Here is an 18,016-nt window from a genome sequence, read left to right on the forward strand (position 1 = left end):
ACACAGAGTCCGACAGAGAGGAATGGAGAGGAATGCAAGAGATAGAGCGTGTGCAGAGGACTGAGTCTCAGACAGGGGGGAGGAGAGAACCGCGTGGAAGAAGTGAGGAAGAAGTACCCGAAGAAAGGAGTGCAAAGGAGAAAGGGTGCAAGGGAAAATATGCAGGAGAGAGGGGAAATGACAAGGTCTGGATGCAGGGGAGAAGTGACCACAGGAGATGGTCGCAGGAAAAGAAATGCCAAGGGGGGATAGGACACGAGAGAGTAAGACTGCAGAAGGATTGATAGCGCCCACGGGCGCACACTGCGACTGGCACAATGAGGATCACTGGAGTGTAGGAGGGGAGGCTGGAGTCTCCGAGTGAGGGGTAAAGAAAAAGAGAGGTGCCCGGGGAGACAGAGAGGTGAAGGGAAGGCTGGGTTTTGCATGCAGAGAAAGTAATATAGGGGCTAGGCGTAGGCCGATTGGAAGTAGGGCAGTGAGAGGTGTGTGTGGGAAGCGAGTAGTGTAGGGAGAGTATTGTATTACGAAAAAACGACACAGCAAGAAAGGTGCTATGGGAACATGGCTGCGGAGTTGGAGAGAAGAGTGGAAAGGGAAGCAGAGAAAGGAGTGGCTGGCAGCAGGTGGGGGGAGCCATGCAGAAAGAATAGGAGGAGAAGGGTGCAGGCAAGTGAGGAAGCACAGGGGAGCACGTATGTGCAGAAGAGAGCGGCCCAGAGAGGTGGGGGAGGGGAAAAACCTGGGGGAGAAGTGGTACAGGGAGGAATAAAGAGGAGAGATGCAAGGGAAAGGGAGAGCACCTGGAGCCTGCAGAAAGAATCTGAAAGAATCTTCTACTAAAAACGTACACTACTGCCTCGGGCTTTTACCCCTGATAAAACCTTTCGTAGAGCTTTAGTTATGCCAAGACTGGACTATTGCAGCGCCTTATTGAGCAGAGCAAGTGAACTTTGCATCCAAAGACTGCAGATTCTGCAAAACGATGCTGTCAGAATCATTAACAATGTATCAAAACGTGAACATATATCAAATTATAGACGATAACTTCACTGGCTCCCTGTAGAAGCCAGAATAGAATTTAAAATGTATATCTTGAAAACACGTATCACTGTCCAGGACTCTAATAGAAATACCAGATCTAAAGATTTGATGTGATTGATTTGCCCCAGATCCCGATGGGTCCAGGGAAAAGAGAGGTCATACCCTGTAAAAGCGGCCAGTGCATGGAACAAATTGCTGGTAGAATTACGCTGCGAAAGAAGTCTGCCGGCATTTAAAAAAGGACTAAAGACTTTCTTATTTTCCTAGGCTAGCCTCCTTAGAGATTCTCTTTTCCCCGCACCATGATGCCCATGGGCTATGGCGCGTTAGAAATAGAAACATACATAAAATAAATAAATAAATAGAGAGTGAGGCACAATCGAAAAGAGGTTCACGCAATCCCAGATACCCAAGATGCTCTGTATAAAAAGTCCCACCAGTGCCCACAGTATGCCTAGCGATATCAAACACATAGATGGACGTAGATAGCAATAGCGACCACTTTGAGGGATTCGACCATCCACACAGGGAGTGTGAGCTCGCCTGGGCTTTTTTTTGATGATTCTTTGGGAAATGGAATGATGGTAGATCAACCAAATAGGCCTGGTCACAGAACATAATAATGGGCAGAAAAACTAACACCTCTTTGATATGCAATGTGTCAGCAGCACGAGGGAGACGACGAAGCTTCCACTACAATCACAACATCCAATTTAGATGATGCAGATGTAAATAAATCGGAGAAGTAAGTCGATGAAATGTGATCATATTTCGATTTTCCTTGATTCTTTTGGACAATGCATCATTTGCGGTTATCTCTTTATATGTACCTGTGCGTTCGACCCCAAGTGTGTGTTATGTTTCCAATATTGAAAACCATACTAATCCAAGTACTGTGTTTCAGGGAGACAACGGAGCTTCCACCACAATCGCAACATCTCATTTAGATGATGCAGATGTAAAGGAATTGTTGAAACAAGTCGATGAAATGTGATCATATTTGGATTTTCCTTGATTCTTTTGGACAATGCATCAGTGCAGCCGCCCGTGTTTTAGGTCCGAACCCACCCTTCTGATGGCATCCGTAGTCCCCGTTCCCCCCCGTAGCCCATCCGCCTCCCATTCCCTCCCCGCATCCATTTCCTCATTCCCCGGCCCTCCCCGCCTCCCGCTCCCGCCCACCCCCTCCCATTGGTCGCATCAAGAGGACTTTCCATTCATAGCCAATCCCCCCAGGGCAGCCCCTGCCCGGCAGCCCCATCGGCTAAGGACCCATGGCCAAGGGCGGCTCCAACAGAGGCGGCTCCAGGAAGTGTCAGCAGGTGTCCGCAGGGGACGCCAAGGAAGCCAGCAACCAACAGTCACCACCAAAACCGTGAGTGTGGTATGGGTAGGGGAGTAGAGCAATCACTCCACTCCAGAAAGCCCATGCCACTCTATCTTACCACCAAATAACATAGATTGCCATAATGTTAGCATGTCCACTCCTAGACGGAATTTGTGAAAGTTGGCATGTCCACTCCTAGACGGAATTTGTGAAAGTTAGCATGTCCACTCCTAGACGGAATTTGTGAAAGTTAGCATGTCCACTCTAGAACTGTGAAAGTTAGCATGTCCACTCTAGAACTGTGAAAGTTAGCATGTCCACTCCTAGACGGAATTGTGAAAGTTAGCATGTCCACTCTAGAACTGTAAAAGTTAGCATGTCCACTCCTAGACGGAATTGTGAAAGTTAGCATGTTCACTCTAGAACTGTGAAAGTTAGCATGTCCACTCCTAGACGGAATTATGAAAGTTAGCATGTCCACTCTAGAACTGTGAAAGTTAGCATGTCCACTCCTAGACGGAATTGTGAAAGTTAGCATGTCCACTCTAAAACTATGAAAGTTGGCATGTCCACTCCTAGACGGAATTGCGAAAGTTAGCATGTCCACTCTTAGATGGAATTGTGAAAGTTAGCATGTAAAAGTTGCATTTAGAAAGTGTGCCTTACAGCCTCTCCGTCAAGCTTAGAAATGTGCCCAATAGCCTCTCTGGTAAATTGATTTTAGATGTGTGCCCAAGATCCTCTGTGAAAGATGCATTTAGAAGTGAGCCCAATAGCCACTCTGTGAAAATTGCATTCAGTAGTGTGCCCAATAGACACTCAGGAAAGCCGCATTTAGAAATGTACCCAATAGACACTCTGGAAAATTCCATTAGAAGTGTGCCCAATAACCTCGCTGTGAATTTAGTAGTGTTCCCAATAACCACTCTGTGAAAGTTGCTTTCAGAAGTGTGCCCAACAACCCCTCTGTGAAATTTAGAGGTGTACCCATTAGCCGCAATGAGAGTTACATTTAGAGGTGTGCCCAATAGCCTCCCGGGTAAATTGAATTTAGAAATGTTCCTAATAGCCTCGCTGGAAAACTGAATTTGGAAGTATCCCCAATAGCCTCGCAGGAAAATGAAGTTAATAGTGCGCCCAGTAGCCTCTCTGTGGAAAATTGAATTTAGATATGGGCCCAATATCCTCTGTGAAAGCTACATCTAGAAGTGTGCCCATTAGCCACGCTGTGAAAGCTGCATTTAGAAGTGCTACCAATAGCATCTGTGAAAGTTGACTATAGAAGTGTATCCAATAGACACCCTGGAAAGTCTCAAGTAGAAGTTTGCCCAATAGCCTCTCTGGAAAATTGAACTTAGAAATGTAGCCCAGTAGACGCTCTGTGAAAATTTGCATTTAGAAGTGTACCCAATAGCCTCCGCGAGTGTTACACTTAGAAGTGTGCCTAGTAGCCTCGCTGATAAACTGAATTTAGAAACGTTCCCAATAGCCTCTGTATGGAAAATTGTACTTAGAAGTTCGCCCGGTAGCCTCTCTGGAAAAATGATTTTAGAAGTTTGCACATTGAAAGAGCATATAACCATTCTTACCACACCCCACGCTTACTCTCTCCTTTACATCACCACTCAACTAGAACACAGAGATACTATGACACCATTCGGTATAACTGTTCCCATACGAACATCCACCGCTTACTCCACATCATTCTATGTAAACACTGCTGGTCTCACACCCCAGCCAGGCGTTTTCCTCAGGCCTAACGCAGCCACATCCGTTCCGGATAAATCCTGCCAGAACGAACACATTCTCCTGATCTCTCAACCACCACACCTATCAATAAGAATCAGCTATTACATGTGTACCGCACGAGCTGCACACATATCCGGTGCACACACGCACCTTTTGACTCTCCCTACTCTCTCTACTGATCTGAACTTCGGTTCCCAAGGGCGTTCAACCTACCAGCGCCTTCAGACCATACCAATGGTATATAAGGCGCTATATAAGTGCAAAATAACAATAACAATAACAATAACCTAGAATCTAGCTCCCACCCCTCTGTAGGAAGGGCAGTGAATGTCATGTCTGGGACAATTGTTTACAGTAGGCAAATCCCTTTCAGAGGGACAACGTATGTGATATGAGGGAGACAGAAGTCTGTTCTCATCACAAACTTCAAAGGAGACCAGCACTTTGATCAAGAGCCAAAGAGAGCTCAGTTGACCAGAGACACACTTTGATCTACAACACACAGGAAGATGAATGGGACTTAGGAGTACATGTTGTCACCTCTTACCTTTCCAGTTGCAAAGCACTCTGGTACTGACCTCGTGCATAACAGAAGATTGTTGGTGGGGACCCCAGATTGGTAGGCTTAGCCTGCACCAACCACTGGGGCTCACTTAGCAGGTCACCTGACGGCTTCACCAGAAGCAGGAAAGAAGAACTCATCATTGCACCCTGCCTGAAGGTACAGTCTACCTTACAGCTTCCACCAGTGAAGCAAGGCCAGGATTTCCAAGAGTGGAGCAATATCCCTCCCCTAAACATCTCCCATGGAACAGAGGGAGATACCGGACTCAGAGGACCCGTCAAGCAGCTCCAGAACCAGTACCTAGCCAGCACACAGCGTGCCCTGCTAGGTTCTGCAGGCAAGCTTCCCAGGTGGGAAGTGCCAGAGAGTCTCTGAACAAAGGACACGGCTGATTGTCTGCAAGCACTCTCCTCAGCTTTGGGCCGTCTGCCTTGAAAGGAAGCCACAAGCCCTGCAAAGCTGCTAGGAGGAGTGCCACACAAGCATCAACCAGCGTCCATCTTTTAAGGCCATTTTCAAGGCAGTCGAGCCATCGAACCGCGACCGGCTGCACCACTGACTGTTATCATGCTGCAGTCACTAAAGCCGTCCGAGATGCCGTGACCAGCACTCCAGATCCGCCAACCAGCACAAAGACAACGATTCTTGACCCTGAGCCGCCATGTAGGCCTGCTTGCAGACGTCTGTCCAGCCTCGCATGCCCAACTGCCTGCCGACTGATACCCACAGCTGCTACCTGTCTCAAACTCTGTCTCAGGAGCTTGAAAGCATCCTGGAACCGACTCAACGCTGCCGAGCATCAAGATCATCTTAGGCACCAGGTACATTGTGGTTCTATCTCCTGTCCCCTCTCTGAAGGTCTCTAGTGACATTTACGACCCCCTGCTCCCTTGGTGCTGAAACCAAATAACCTTGAACAGTAAGACTGATTGCTTTACCAGCTACCCTCCTGTCAGTATCCAGAGTGCATCCCTTTTCCTTGTGAAACTGTCTGTCCTCTGTGTTCCTTTACAGGGTGAGTTGTATTTTGTAGTGTGCTAGAACTGTCTGTTGTAATAATAATAACGTAAATATTTTTATACATCATTCACTTAACAGTCCCTTTTATCATTGGGTAATTGTATTTTTTCTGTGTTGCAACTAACCAACGATCCACGACCTTGCAGAGATAAGCCTGCCGTTCCGTCCACATTACCAAAAATTGAAAAAGGAGGTTTATAATTTACATGTGTTCCAATCTGTTTGGATACCTTCTGGTGCACTAGAGCTGTGGGGCTGATTGATGGTTTAGAAACCGATATTCATCCCTGCACCACTGGTGCCCTGGAAGTTGATTTGTCACAACCACCCCAACAATGACAAGGAGGTGCGCACTCTGCTGGCTGCATCCTTTTAATCAAACTACTTCTTGTGCAGAGATGAATGCCAAATACTGTTACATAATTAGTTTATATTCAATTAGCATTACTCAATCGAAATCGACACTTGCTTCTTCAGTCTCTGTTGAGGGCTGCACGGCCTTGCAGCGGTTACCGCCAATGTGTGGCGTTTGCACAGACGCTGCAGCAGCTCACGTGGTAATCAGCCAATTCCTCTCCTTATACCGCACTGACTAATTATGAGCCATCTGTGAGTCTGCACCGCGAGTGCAGCAGAGTCACAACTGGTGAGCTGTGAATCACAGGCAGATTGCCTAATGTCCCCAAATATTACATCTGTCTCCTCCCTGGGCATGGTCCCAGCCGTGCACATTAAGAGGCGCACGAATCTCCAGTCTTAGTGCCATAGGAACAGTCACTACATACATCTATTTGGGGGCAAGGGCAGTGCCTGTCCAAGTCTAACCACCATGTGCCTGATACATAGTAACATTTTATAATGGTCCCATTAAAAACACTCTCTGTGATCAGGCCCCACATGCAATAAAGTTTCCTGCAGCATTAGTTCAGGTCACTGCTGAGATCTGTGACAAAATAGATGAAGTGGCTGAAGGACAGCTTCTTCATTGTCCCGGAAGATAGCTCGGTGGCAACGTGCTGGCCTTGGAAACAAGATGACACAAAGCGACGCAGGTTTGACACCCGGGTCCGTGCTTAGAAACCTCTGGGTATTAAGCACGTTATAAATATGCACACAAAACATATTCCTGTAACAGCGCCTCGATGCCCCCCGGCTCTGTGAGCGCATTAAGAATGTAAATAAATAAATAAGGTCAAGGCACTCGCAATATCCTTCTCACCTGAAGTAAACAGCGCTCTATTCATTATACATGGTCACGCGCCATCCCCTTTAATACTCGGTTTCTTACTCTAATGGAAGAGATCGTCCAGTTGTTGATAATAAAGGAAACAAAACACGTGTTTGGAGGCAAATAAACACGAATATGCTCCATATAATGTGTCTAAAAAAATATTTGAACACACCGCATTTATTCAATGTTTTGGGGTTTAAAATAAGCGAAAACATGAAGATATATTATTCTATTGTATTGAACTCCAGCTGTGTTCAAATTAAAATATTATGATTAATAGTTCCTTATCAATGAATGTCTGCAAAGTGTCCGGGACAGGTATTTCAGATGAAAGGAATCTGGAAAGCGACCCCAGGCTTGAAGCAGTGCTCGGCAGCTGGGATTCTGCTCTCTGCTGGCTCAAGCAGCAGGCATGGGTACTCCAGAGCTTAACTGTAAGAAGGCCTGCGTGACGTCACCGCGGGCTGCTGCGTCCCCTGTGGTTGTCTCCCTATGCTGTCAGTTACCTCTGACGGATAGAAGTGAAGCTCACTCTGTACACAGCAGCACCCCGGTTCCTTCACGTCACGATATGAAGGTCGGGGGTCAATGAAACAAGCTATATCTGCATCCTCTTGCTTTGGGTGACACAGGACTCCTCTGTGACTGACATGACACACGGTTGGGGTACATTATTCTGTATATTAATCTACATTGACAAACTAGTACTACATTGATAGTCAAGGGTGAATAAGCAAGTACACTGACACACAGAGGCCCGCCCAAACATACGAAAACATACAAACACACACCAAGGCACAGACACAGTAGTAACAACTCAAGCACTGACAGCCACCAAGAATGTGAGAGTCAGAAGACACTGGTATGGCTGTGCAGATATGCAGCACAGCGCGGGCGGCCCACACAGAAGGGAAAGGCTGAAAGTTGACGACTGCTCCGCCATGTGACCAGAAACCTTGTCTCTGCTCTACTACTGGACCAACGTGTGTAGTTGTGTGATCTTGGGCAAAACACGTTGGCTATGTTTATCTTTTAAAATTGGCAGTGCTTAGGAGCACACAAAACGAACAGTAAGGGACATACAGCACTGGGCATTTACATACGACACACACAGACAGGCGCACGCGCACGAGTAATGCCACCTGGGCTTTCATGGAGTAACACACAAACACTCAAAGAAGACAAAAAGTATACTCAAACTTGTGCAGGGCACACAAATACACCGGTAGATGCCATGAAGACCCCTTAAAGTGAACCCAGGGAGTGGGCTTTAGCAGGGTTACCCTTCGCGACTCTATGAAGCATCTCGTACCTTTTTCAGTCAGGTAATTTCTCTGATTTCCACAATTCGGTTTCCCCCAACGCAATCAGTCCATGCTTCTTCCGCGGAGGGTGTGCGCCTGTCTGTGTGGTGCCCGCTACGCCTAGCGCTGCCCTGTGGTCTCTGGGTCTCCAGGCGCTCGCAAGGCTCGCTGTGTCCTGAGGCGCTAGGTCACCGTTCTTTCCCCCACTCGAGCTCCGCGTGAAAGCGCCCTCCCCGTGGAATGCTCGCCGCTCGTATCCCGCATCCTTGAGAGGCAGCGTGGGGAGGAAGTGGCGCAGGGAGGTGTCACCTCTGAGGAGTGAGCTCGAGCGCCAGGGCATGATGATTTCCACATTGCGCAAGAGCGGCTGGGCGAGCGCTGCTCCTCTCCCCCTGACCTCTTTACTCACTGCTTTCCATGCGTGTCGCCTCTGCCTAGACTTGCAACATGTACCCCCGGGCGGGCGCCAGTCTCGCAATGCACGCCAAGTTCACTTTAGATTTCATGCTTTCCCTGGCGGAGGTTGCAAGATTGATTCACATCGCAGAGTTTAATAAGATGATTCATGGCACTGCCTCCTTTCCCCCCAAACGGTCGGGTAACCGCCTCAACTCGGGTCCTGAGGCGCCATTGAAAATCGCCCTGACGCATATCCCAGCTGAAACTATTTTTAAAGGAGAATGTTTTGGAGGAAATGCCCCCATTTAACCAGGGTCGGACTGGGCCATGCAGTTGTCTCGGGCACCAATGAAAAAGTGGCCCACAGTTGCAGATGACTATTCATTCCTTTTGTGACACTGTTTGAATAGTAACCAAGGGGGAGTTTTTTGATTAAGTGTGATGCAAATTTTGCATTTTAAAGAATATTCTTTCAGCAACACTGGTCAAAAATACTAGCCGCAGAGTGAATGAACTCATCAAACTGGCCCAAAATGGCCACAAAAGTGGTGCTTTTTGACTGAAAAAACTGGCCCACACCAGCATTTTGTGTTTTAGGTTCGGTCATGAGCATAATGCCCTATAGGCCAGCCCAATCCTGCATTTAACCCCCAAAACAAAGGGCCACACATCCCAAATGAAAGGGGAAATGGCTGATCGACCTCAGGGCCTGGCCAAGGATCCGTGAGCCCCCCCCTTGTTTGCATATATAGTGACATTGCAGAAAATGATGTAAAAAAATGAGTCTTTATTATGTGAGGGAGTCATGGGAAGATACATGCCAGGAGACAAATAAACTGCGCCATTCAGCATATCAATGGTCACTGTTGCTATTACATATGTGGCGCTGCCAGGAGGGAGGTGTTCGTTGATTATCAGGCAGTGTGAGCTGAATCAATTGTAGAGACTTCTCATTTTGGCAGACAAACCTCAGTGAGATAAAATGATATTCCCAGGAGCAAACACCATGCTTAAGTGGTGAAGCCAGGATTTGAAACCAGTCTACAACTCCTTAACCTGAACACATCTCTTCCCATCTGCAGTTTGACGAAATAGTGTTTGTGATGGGTCTTTCTGCAACTTTGCTTGAAAATACCAGGTGACTGTGGTAACTGCTGAACCCATATGCATGCAAGTTCCATATCCGACCCACCCACCCTGGAATAAGTGAGTTGGACCACACAGTTTTCAAGTGTTGACAAGGCCTAAAAGGCCGTAGGATTTCATTGTTACAGATTGGGTTACGGAAACAATGACAATAATTACATATCCATATGATATCAACTTTTGGGCACCGGGTCCAAAGGCAGCCCCCTCTGGCCCATGCCGCCTTTCTTGTCCCACGACTTGTTGTGGTCACCGTACGGTGCCCTGCTCCTCTCTTAGGGTGGGAGGGTTTTGCGGAAAAGGAGGAAAAGTTGAGGACACTGAGTTAACAGTGAACCTCCTGGCTGTTTGAGTCCCGTTCAGGGTCAACAAACAGATTGTGTTTCTGTGGAGCTGTGGAGCTCTTTTTATAAGACCCAGGGCATGAAGTGTGTCTGTTTGGGGCTGCGACCCAGCTCCCATGCCGACAGTAACCGACCGTCTGGCCCCCCAGGAAGGGGCGGGGGGTGTTATTGCTCTCCCTGCCTGCCTGACAGTTTCCTTTGGGCGCTTAGCACCCTTCTGCTTTGTGGAAGGGTGGGGTGATTTTCTCACCTCACCCTTCCTTTGCTTTGTGATGGTGGAGACTGCTGTCTCCTGTCTAAATGGTGGAGAGGGGCCAGTTCTGGATGGGGGGAGCTGGCCCTCTATTAGGCCTGCTGGATGGTACCAGCAGTTACCCTGCCTCGCTTTGGGAGGCCCTACAGCATTGCTCAAATGCAGTGCAAGAACATGGCTACTGGGTTTTGCTAACTGGAGTAAAGTGTTGCTTTAGCATAGGTTTTGCGATTGCTTTTATTTGCATGATGTATACATCTGGCCAGATTGTCCAAACAAGCAGTACCTTCCTAGTTCAGATGAGCATTATTTTGACTGTCAAAATAAATACATCTGCAGTCAATGCTTTTATTATTTTGAAAACCTCAAGTGGTTTTGATACGAAACAAATGTGGCCGCAGGCTCTAATGGCATCAAGGCCTGGATTGGGCCAGGTGGTGGCAGGGCACAGTGCTTCTGTTGCAGGATTGCCTTATAGAACGATCGAAGCAAAGCCTATTCATAGGGAAGGAGTGCAAGGACAAGTGCAGGTCATCAAATATTAAAATCAGCAGGGCTCAACTTCTAAATAAAAAGGTGAACGGCTCATTAACATACGCATAGTAACTGAACATATCTGAAAGTGAATTATGCACATTTAATTAAATAGACCTTTCCCAGTAGACGAAAATCCACAAGGCAAATGCACTTTGTCATTTCATCAAATTATTCATCTTCACCCAGTGGTCTAAGTGTACGAAAAGAAGTAGTGGATCTAAGTTCCCTGCTGGTCTGCCCCGCTCCCCACGAACCCCATCCCTGTGCCCCCTCCCACACACAAGCCAAAGCCCCAAACAAGCACACCTGCTATTTATGGGTATGTGCAGTGCAGTGCACTGAAGTTCGAGCTTCAACTTCTTCCTACACTTTTATTTTAAAACTCAACCATTCTAGAACGGTTCCTTTTAAACATAAAAGTATAATAACTATGAAGTAAAACAATTAAAATTATGGGAGCACCGCTCCCATCCGCTCCCGCCAACTTCGACCTCTGTCTTCACCGGAAAAATAACAAGAGAGACGAGATTTTCCTATAAAGTTGCCGGCAAATTATGGAAGGTGCAGATCTTTAAACTCAATCCTCTGTATTTATATATTTACTGCAAAGCTCAATACCGACATGAGACATGTGCTTTGATGGCCCCTCACGTGGATGTGTAGGTTTGTGTCTGCCCTGGTCACACCTGGTTTGAATTCACATTTTTGCTTGCATCTTGGCTTCAAAAGCACTCTCTGAAAAAAGTTGCCAGATGCCATTAACCCACATGTACCCTCGATTAATGACCTGACATTCAGCCCGGCACCAAGGAGAACTCCTCTCCAGTCCAGCAACCTCTCTTTACACATTCCTGTACCCAGTAAATCATCATGACGAATCTGCCCGCCTCATCTCAATTTTTGGCTTTCTGCAAAACTCTTTCATGAAGACGACTTGAAAAGTACACCCATCATAATTAAGTATTTCACAATTAAATAATCTCATATTGAAGTATGTTTAGCAAATTGAGTACAATTGCGGTGTTAATTTCCTGCATCTTGAATGCAATTCAGTAGAAGGTCAAGAAAAAGATTTGGGGGTTTCGTTAAAAACTCATAGCAAAAGATAATGTGAAAATGTAAACTTGTGTGTTTTTCATCATTTGACAAAGGCATGCTCTATATTTGATGCAAGGATAATGTGACCCTACCAAAAAAGAAACGCTTTTTGATGTGTCAAATACGAACATGTGAAAATGAGCGAGATCGTTTAAAACCTTTTTTGTCTGCTAGCATGTTTTATTTGTCTTGAAAGAAGGCACATATTTGGGCAACTATTTGGTGCTTTCAGGATAAAATACCACCTTTGCAGTTCTAGTAACCGAAAAGTCAAGAACTGTGGGGTGCATTTAAAGGACCCAAACAGAGGTCCCTTTCACACGAGTAGCAGCCATTTAAACACTGCAACCAAAGACGGCCTGGCTTTTGCTTTGCCTGTCACATGGATGGCAGGCATTTAAACATTGCAACAACAACGGCCTGGCTTTTTCTTTTGTTTCATGTAAAGTTTGAGAACCATGTGGAAAGGGGCCTACCTATCATTATCAATGGACAAGCGGCAGTTAATTTGCCCAAGAAGGAGGAATCAAAGAACCCTGTGACATGAAAAAAAAGATTTTGAATCATTAAAAGCAAAAACGGCCTGCACTTGTGTTTGCAAATAAAAACACCTTTCACAAGCCACAACGGAAAAAGATATCACTGCTCGAAGAAAAATGTCAGGAAAGCAAAACACGATGTGTGGAGTGACCAAAGCAAGTGTATATTATGTTTCACCCACAAAACTCCAGTGACAGTGGAAGAGACACTTGCTTCAGGAAAAACCTATTCTGGCTGGGTGCAAAAAACTTTACAATGAAAATCCCCACTCCAGCTGGATGTCGCACCTCCCAGATAACAACCTAGCAATAAATTAGATGCTGCTCAAGGCGTCAAAATCCCCTATTCTGCAGACTGGCTGGCAGGAAAGCAGGGATTTCAAAGAAGGCCATCCTTGGCTGGAGCATAACAAAAAGGTGTGAGCCCCTGTTGCACCCACTTCAAAAGAGCCCACACTGACTTCAAAGAGACTCATACAAAACTCTGGTCACAGGAAAGCCCAGGGAGACAGATAGCTGTGGGGGACGAATCAGCCTCCCATTTGTTAAACAGGAGACTCTCCCAATTAATTTAAAAGATTACTTTCATTGTAGGCATTTGGCGCAGCAATCAGACTGAGGATCAATTTCATTTTTATGCCATTGTTCATGTAATTTCCAGGTGGTTTTGGGGGTATATAATGCATCTCCCTGTGACTCGGGGAAGTGTAATGGCCAGTTAGATTAGGTTTCTGGGTGATCTGAACATATGACAATGATGAGAGTTGATGAAAAGGTGGGAAATGAAATTTGGAACATGCTTGATAACTTACATGTTCATAACTGTTGTAAATTTAATGAAAACGACAAAAAATGTGAAACATGACCATGCTATATTGTACAGATTTGGCAGCCGGCTTATCTAATTCCCCAAGACCAGCTCAAACAGAATATATGTTTCATATGGCAGTTGCTAGTACAGTTATGTAGTTGTGATACATAACTAGTTATTGTGATACATTACTAGTTTTTGCCAAAAAGTTCAAAAGAGAACAAAAGGATGACAAATGGAAAAAGACAGATGATGCTCCCCTCCCCTTCCACTGCCTTCCATTCAAAGGAATTAAGTCCAAATTGATGTTTGGGGGTGAGTGTTGCAGGGGAGAGTGCTTAACTTTAGGTGCTATAACTTTGTGGTAAATTGTTATTTTTCTGTTCTGCCATTAAAAAATTGAATTAACTGTAATAGAGTATCGTAACCTAGTTATTTTGTAGAGATTACAGCATTTTTATTGCCCCAACATTGGTGGCTGTGTAATTGGTTGATTTTCCTTTTTCATTAAATAATAAATTAATAACCATCTGATTGATACACGCCGGCCTGGTTCCTAGTCCATTGTGACACGGGGTGTTTGAGGAGGTTAGGTGCGAGACTGGTTGGAGGCCTACTGAAAAGAATCTGTGGTATATTAAAAATAAAAAGCATTTTATTGTGCACCACATTCAGTGTAGGGGAAGGAGTTCCCTGTCTGACGTGTGCCGTGTAATAAACCGTGACAGAACGTCTTGTCCAAAACAATGGACCATCACTTATAAAGAGCTTCCACTTTAAATGCTGCGCTAAAATAATGAGTGTGATATGTTGTAACTATGAGACTGCTGGGCGGTTGGGTGGGGCATTTGTCTCTAGAAAAGCATCACAGGGTTGAGATGTGACAGCACAGCATCATTGAGACTAGGGGGAAAAAGGACCCTGGTACTTGGAAGCAATTCTGTCCCAGTTGAAAACCATTTAGATTACTGTATACTCTTGGCAGCTGTTGCCTATGGGTTCACCATGAGCGCAGGGTCCTTGGCGATGACACAGGTTGCCCATGCCTACGGATCATCCTGATTGACCACCTACCCCTCTCTGCTGCTGCCACTGCTCCCTCATCCACGTACGTACAATGGGGCCATCATGTTCCTGAATGCGTAAAATCAGCTCAAGGCGCTCTTTAGATTTACACATGCATGAACAAGGGCCATCTTAACAGTTTGTGAGGCCCGGGGCACAGACTGCCTTGCTCCCCCCACATTAACCCATGTCCCTCACTCCCAACCCATCCAAAACATGTGCCACCCCAAAACCTGTGCACCCCTACCAACACTCATGCCCCCTCCCGATCTGCAAAATGAAGGGATTACATACCTGGAGTCAAATTCAACAGATAGTTGTCTAGGCTTTAAATGGATTATCTAGTTGTTAATAAAATAAGAATATTACACATCTCGATGACCTGTTTCTCCAAGAGGATGCTATATTAAAGACCTTTTCACTTTGTTTGAACTAGAAAACCCATTGAGAAATAAAGTAACACACTCTCTTCTTGGCACCCACTTCTTCTTGATCCCATTGTCTTACACTCCTCCTCTTATTCCCCCACTCTCTTTCAGGACCACTCACTGCGCACTTCTGTAGATACCAGCCTACTCCAGGGTGCCTCGAGACATATCCTCACATGTACTTCCTTGCCCGAAGACAACCAGTATCGATACGTCGCCCAATGGCCAGCGCTAAATTAAGCAATAATTAGCAGAGATGTGCTAGGATTCGACGAGGTGTTTCAATACCCAGGATCCTCCCAGTACCAATGTACTATAGCCATGCTACCGCTGCGTGGTCTTCCCTTATCAAGGTCTCCTCACCGAAGATATGGGGAAATAACCATAGCAGACAAGTCCAAAACAAATAAATACAGGGACAAATGTTACGGAATGTGCAAATCTACAGCAAGCAACGCCAGAGGATGTGAAGCCATAGTGCAAGGCAATTCCAGCCCAGGCTTTAACTGGTAGAGTCCATGACCGCGGTTAATATATTCCCTTTATTGGCATTAGATGTTATCTATTCTGGTGCACAGTAATGAGCATTAAAGAAGCTGATGAAGAGCAATGTCCAAAAACCCTGGTAATGTGCCTACTTTTCTCATCTAAAACCCCATGCATTCACATTTATAATTTGTTCTGTTAGGTTGTGACTCTTGCGCCACCAGTAAACCGCAGCGTTTGCATTAGAGTACAGAAAGGAAGAAATAGCATATGAGGATGGACAAAAAGCTTGTAGTTGTTGTTTGCTTATCTTACCCATTGACTGCCCATGGCCAAGCTTATGCCTATGACCACCCCCACCCAGTTCCTGCCTGTTCCCGTCCAAAACACTGCCTCATGTGACATTTTTGAGCTTCCTTTAATGAAGACTTACCATCAAACTCTCCACTCGAAGTGCCAGCCATTTATTTTTCAATGCAGTCTTCTGAGAGTTAATGACTTTATTTTTTCTTTTATTTATTTATTGAGTATTTATAAGGCACACTGTAAAGCAAATAGTGTTTCTAGTCAAACAGGGCAACACGGGGGGGATGGGCAAGGGATGGAAACAACTGTAACGGTCCTACGAGGCCTTGTGACATTCTGATCGTGCAAATGCAGGAAAAAAGACATGCAAGAGGGTTGGGGGCAGAGGAGTGTTGGAGTGGCACCTGGGTGGGGAATAATGTAGGGGCATAAGATGCAAGGGGGGCAGTGGGTGGGAAAGGGCTCAGCCCAGGGGCCAGGCAAGTGCTCAGCAAGGCACCCGGGGGGGGGGGGGGGGGGGTAAGTGCCAGGGGGATGAGGCCCACCAACTGAGTGTGAGAGAGTGGGGGTGGACCACTATCGGGGGGGGGGGTGCCCATCCCACCAGGCTGGTCAGGGATGGGATCCGGGAGGGAAGTGTTGTTGGGGGAGGGGGACTGCTGGTTGAAGACTGGTCAGGGACGGCCTGGTGCTCTGTAAGACTCATGAGTAAACCAGGCCACCAGTCAAAGCGGAAGGGGGACAATAAGCAAGAGGGGGAGGGGGAAGGATGCAGAGAAGAGAAGGGTCATGAGAAGCTCCTGGAAATTAAGGAGGTCCGTCTCAAGTCTCAAAGGGGCAGGGTGGGAATTCCAGAGCAAAGCACCAGACCAAGAGAGCGACCCATCTCCTGCCCCACTCTCTGTTTTGAGAAACGTTTGATCTGCAGAGAGTCAGAGCTAGAGGACCAAAGGGTTCTACCACAGAGGTATTTAGGGAGAGAGAATTGGAAGTAGTGGGGTTCCAGGTGGCCTTATGGATTATGCAGAGGCTATTGAATTTGATCCTTGCAGCCACTGGGAGCCAATGCAGAGATTTAAGGGCTGGAGAGATGCAGTCCCTGGGCTTGAGGCCAAGGATAAGTCTTGCAGTCCTGTTCTGGAGTAATTGAAGGGGGCGAAGAGTGGAAAGAGGCAGATTGAGTAAGAGGCTGTTGCAGCAGTCTAGCCTAGAGAGACCCATAGCTCTGGAGACAGTGAGTTTCTGGGGGAAGCTAAGAAAGGGGAGAATACCTCTGAGAAGGTGAAGCTGAAAATGGGTTTTCTTGGCAAGGTCCATGATGTGTGGGGAAAAGAAGAGAGAGGAGTCAAAGATGATACCAAGGTTGTTAGTCTCACTAGATGGTGAGGGGAGGGGATCCAAGAAGGGCGGCCAGAGACTGGGAGTTAAGCAGTGAGCCGGGGTCCCTGCTCCGATGAGAAGGATCTCATTCCTACTGACATTAAGACAGAGGTAATTAGCCATGCACCATGCCTATATGACAGACAGTCAGAAATGAGAGAGGAAGAGGAGTAGGGAGAGGAGGGAAGCTTGAAGGAGAGCTGAGTGTCATTGTCAAGGAGTTCCCCCCGTCTCACCTGAATCCGTTCTTTACCGGTGTTCTTGGAGGCTGCCTTCTTTCGGATGGATCAGGTTTTGAAGAAGGCGGCCCGTGTCTCTGCCGAATCCAGAATGCATTCAGTTTTCCGGGAGGTCGTATCCAGGAATCCAGGAGGCAAGGTAAGTTCGCTAGAACTAGAACCCAGGAGGAAGAAGAAGGGGGGGGGGGTTTGAGGAAGGGATAGCGGAGTAGAAAGGAGAAGAACCGCGAGCTACGGAGCACACGTCTAGTCGCTAATCGCTATAGCATTGAGACGTGCGCAGCGGCGGGAGGCGTGGTCTAGAAATAGAGAAGGGGTACGTCCAACACATGGAGCGAGAAGGGAATGCGTTGGACGGCCATATTGGAGGTATTAGTTGTTTAAGTCTGTTGTGACAAGGACCATGAGGCCCAAAAGGGGCGCACCCAGCAATTCATGACAGCATGCCTCCTCCGAAGACCCTTCCCTCCTGGTTTGCCCGAGTGGATGAGGTGGAACCTTCTGAGCAGCCGTGGGGCCTTGATGTTTGAGAGAGGTTCCCAGGTTCTTTCGCTAGGAGGATATCCTTTCCATTCAACCAGGTATTGAAGCTGGCCCCTTCTATACCTGGAGTCACAAATCCGAGATACCCCATATTCCAATTGGTCATCGACCAGTACAGGAGGAGATCTGGAGGGTTTTTGGGAGGATGGATAGTAGGGTTTCAACAAGGATGTGTGAAACACTGGGTGTATCTTCTTCCAGG

The 18,016-nt window shown here is 46.7% G+C and overlaps 1 protein-coding gene across 1 annotated transcript in view; it reads right to left on the reverse strand.

Moving 5' to 3' along the window:
- The window catches only part of LOC138513752 (proto-oncogene Mas-like), a 73,848-nt gene extending 65,102 nt beyond the window's left edge, over positions 1 to 8,746 (reverse strand). Inside the window, exon 1 of the mRNA XM_069628839.1 lies at positions 8,249 to 8,746. The gene's annotated coding sequence lies outside the window, so the exon portion shown is untranslated. The remainder of the gene's footprint in view (positions 1 to 8,248) is intronic.
- Positions 8,747 to 18,016: the final 9,270 nt, after the last annotated feature.

The sequence above is a fragment of the Ambystoma mexicanum genome, chromosome 12 (assembly GCF_040938575.1).
Source record: "Ambystoma mexicanum isolate Mex_15411 chromosome 12, UKY_AmexF1_1, whole genome shotgun sequence".
Classification (NCBI taxonomy): Eukaryota; Metazoa; Chordata; class Amphibia; order Caudata; family Ambystomatidae; genus Ambystoma; species Ambystoma mexicanum.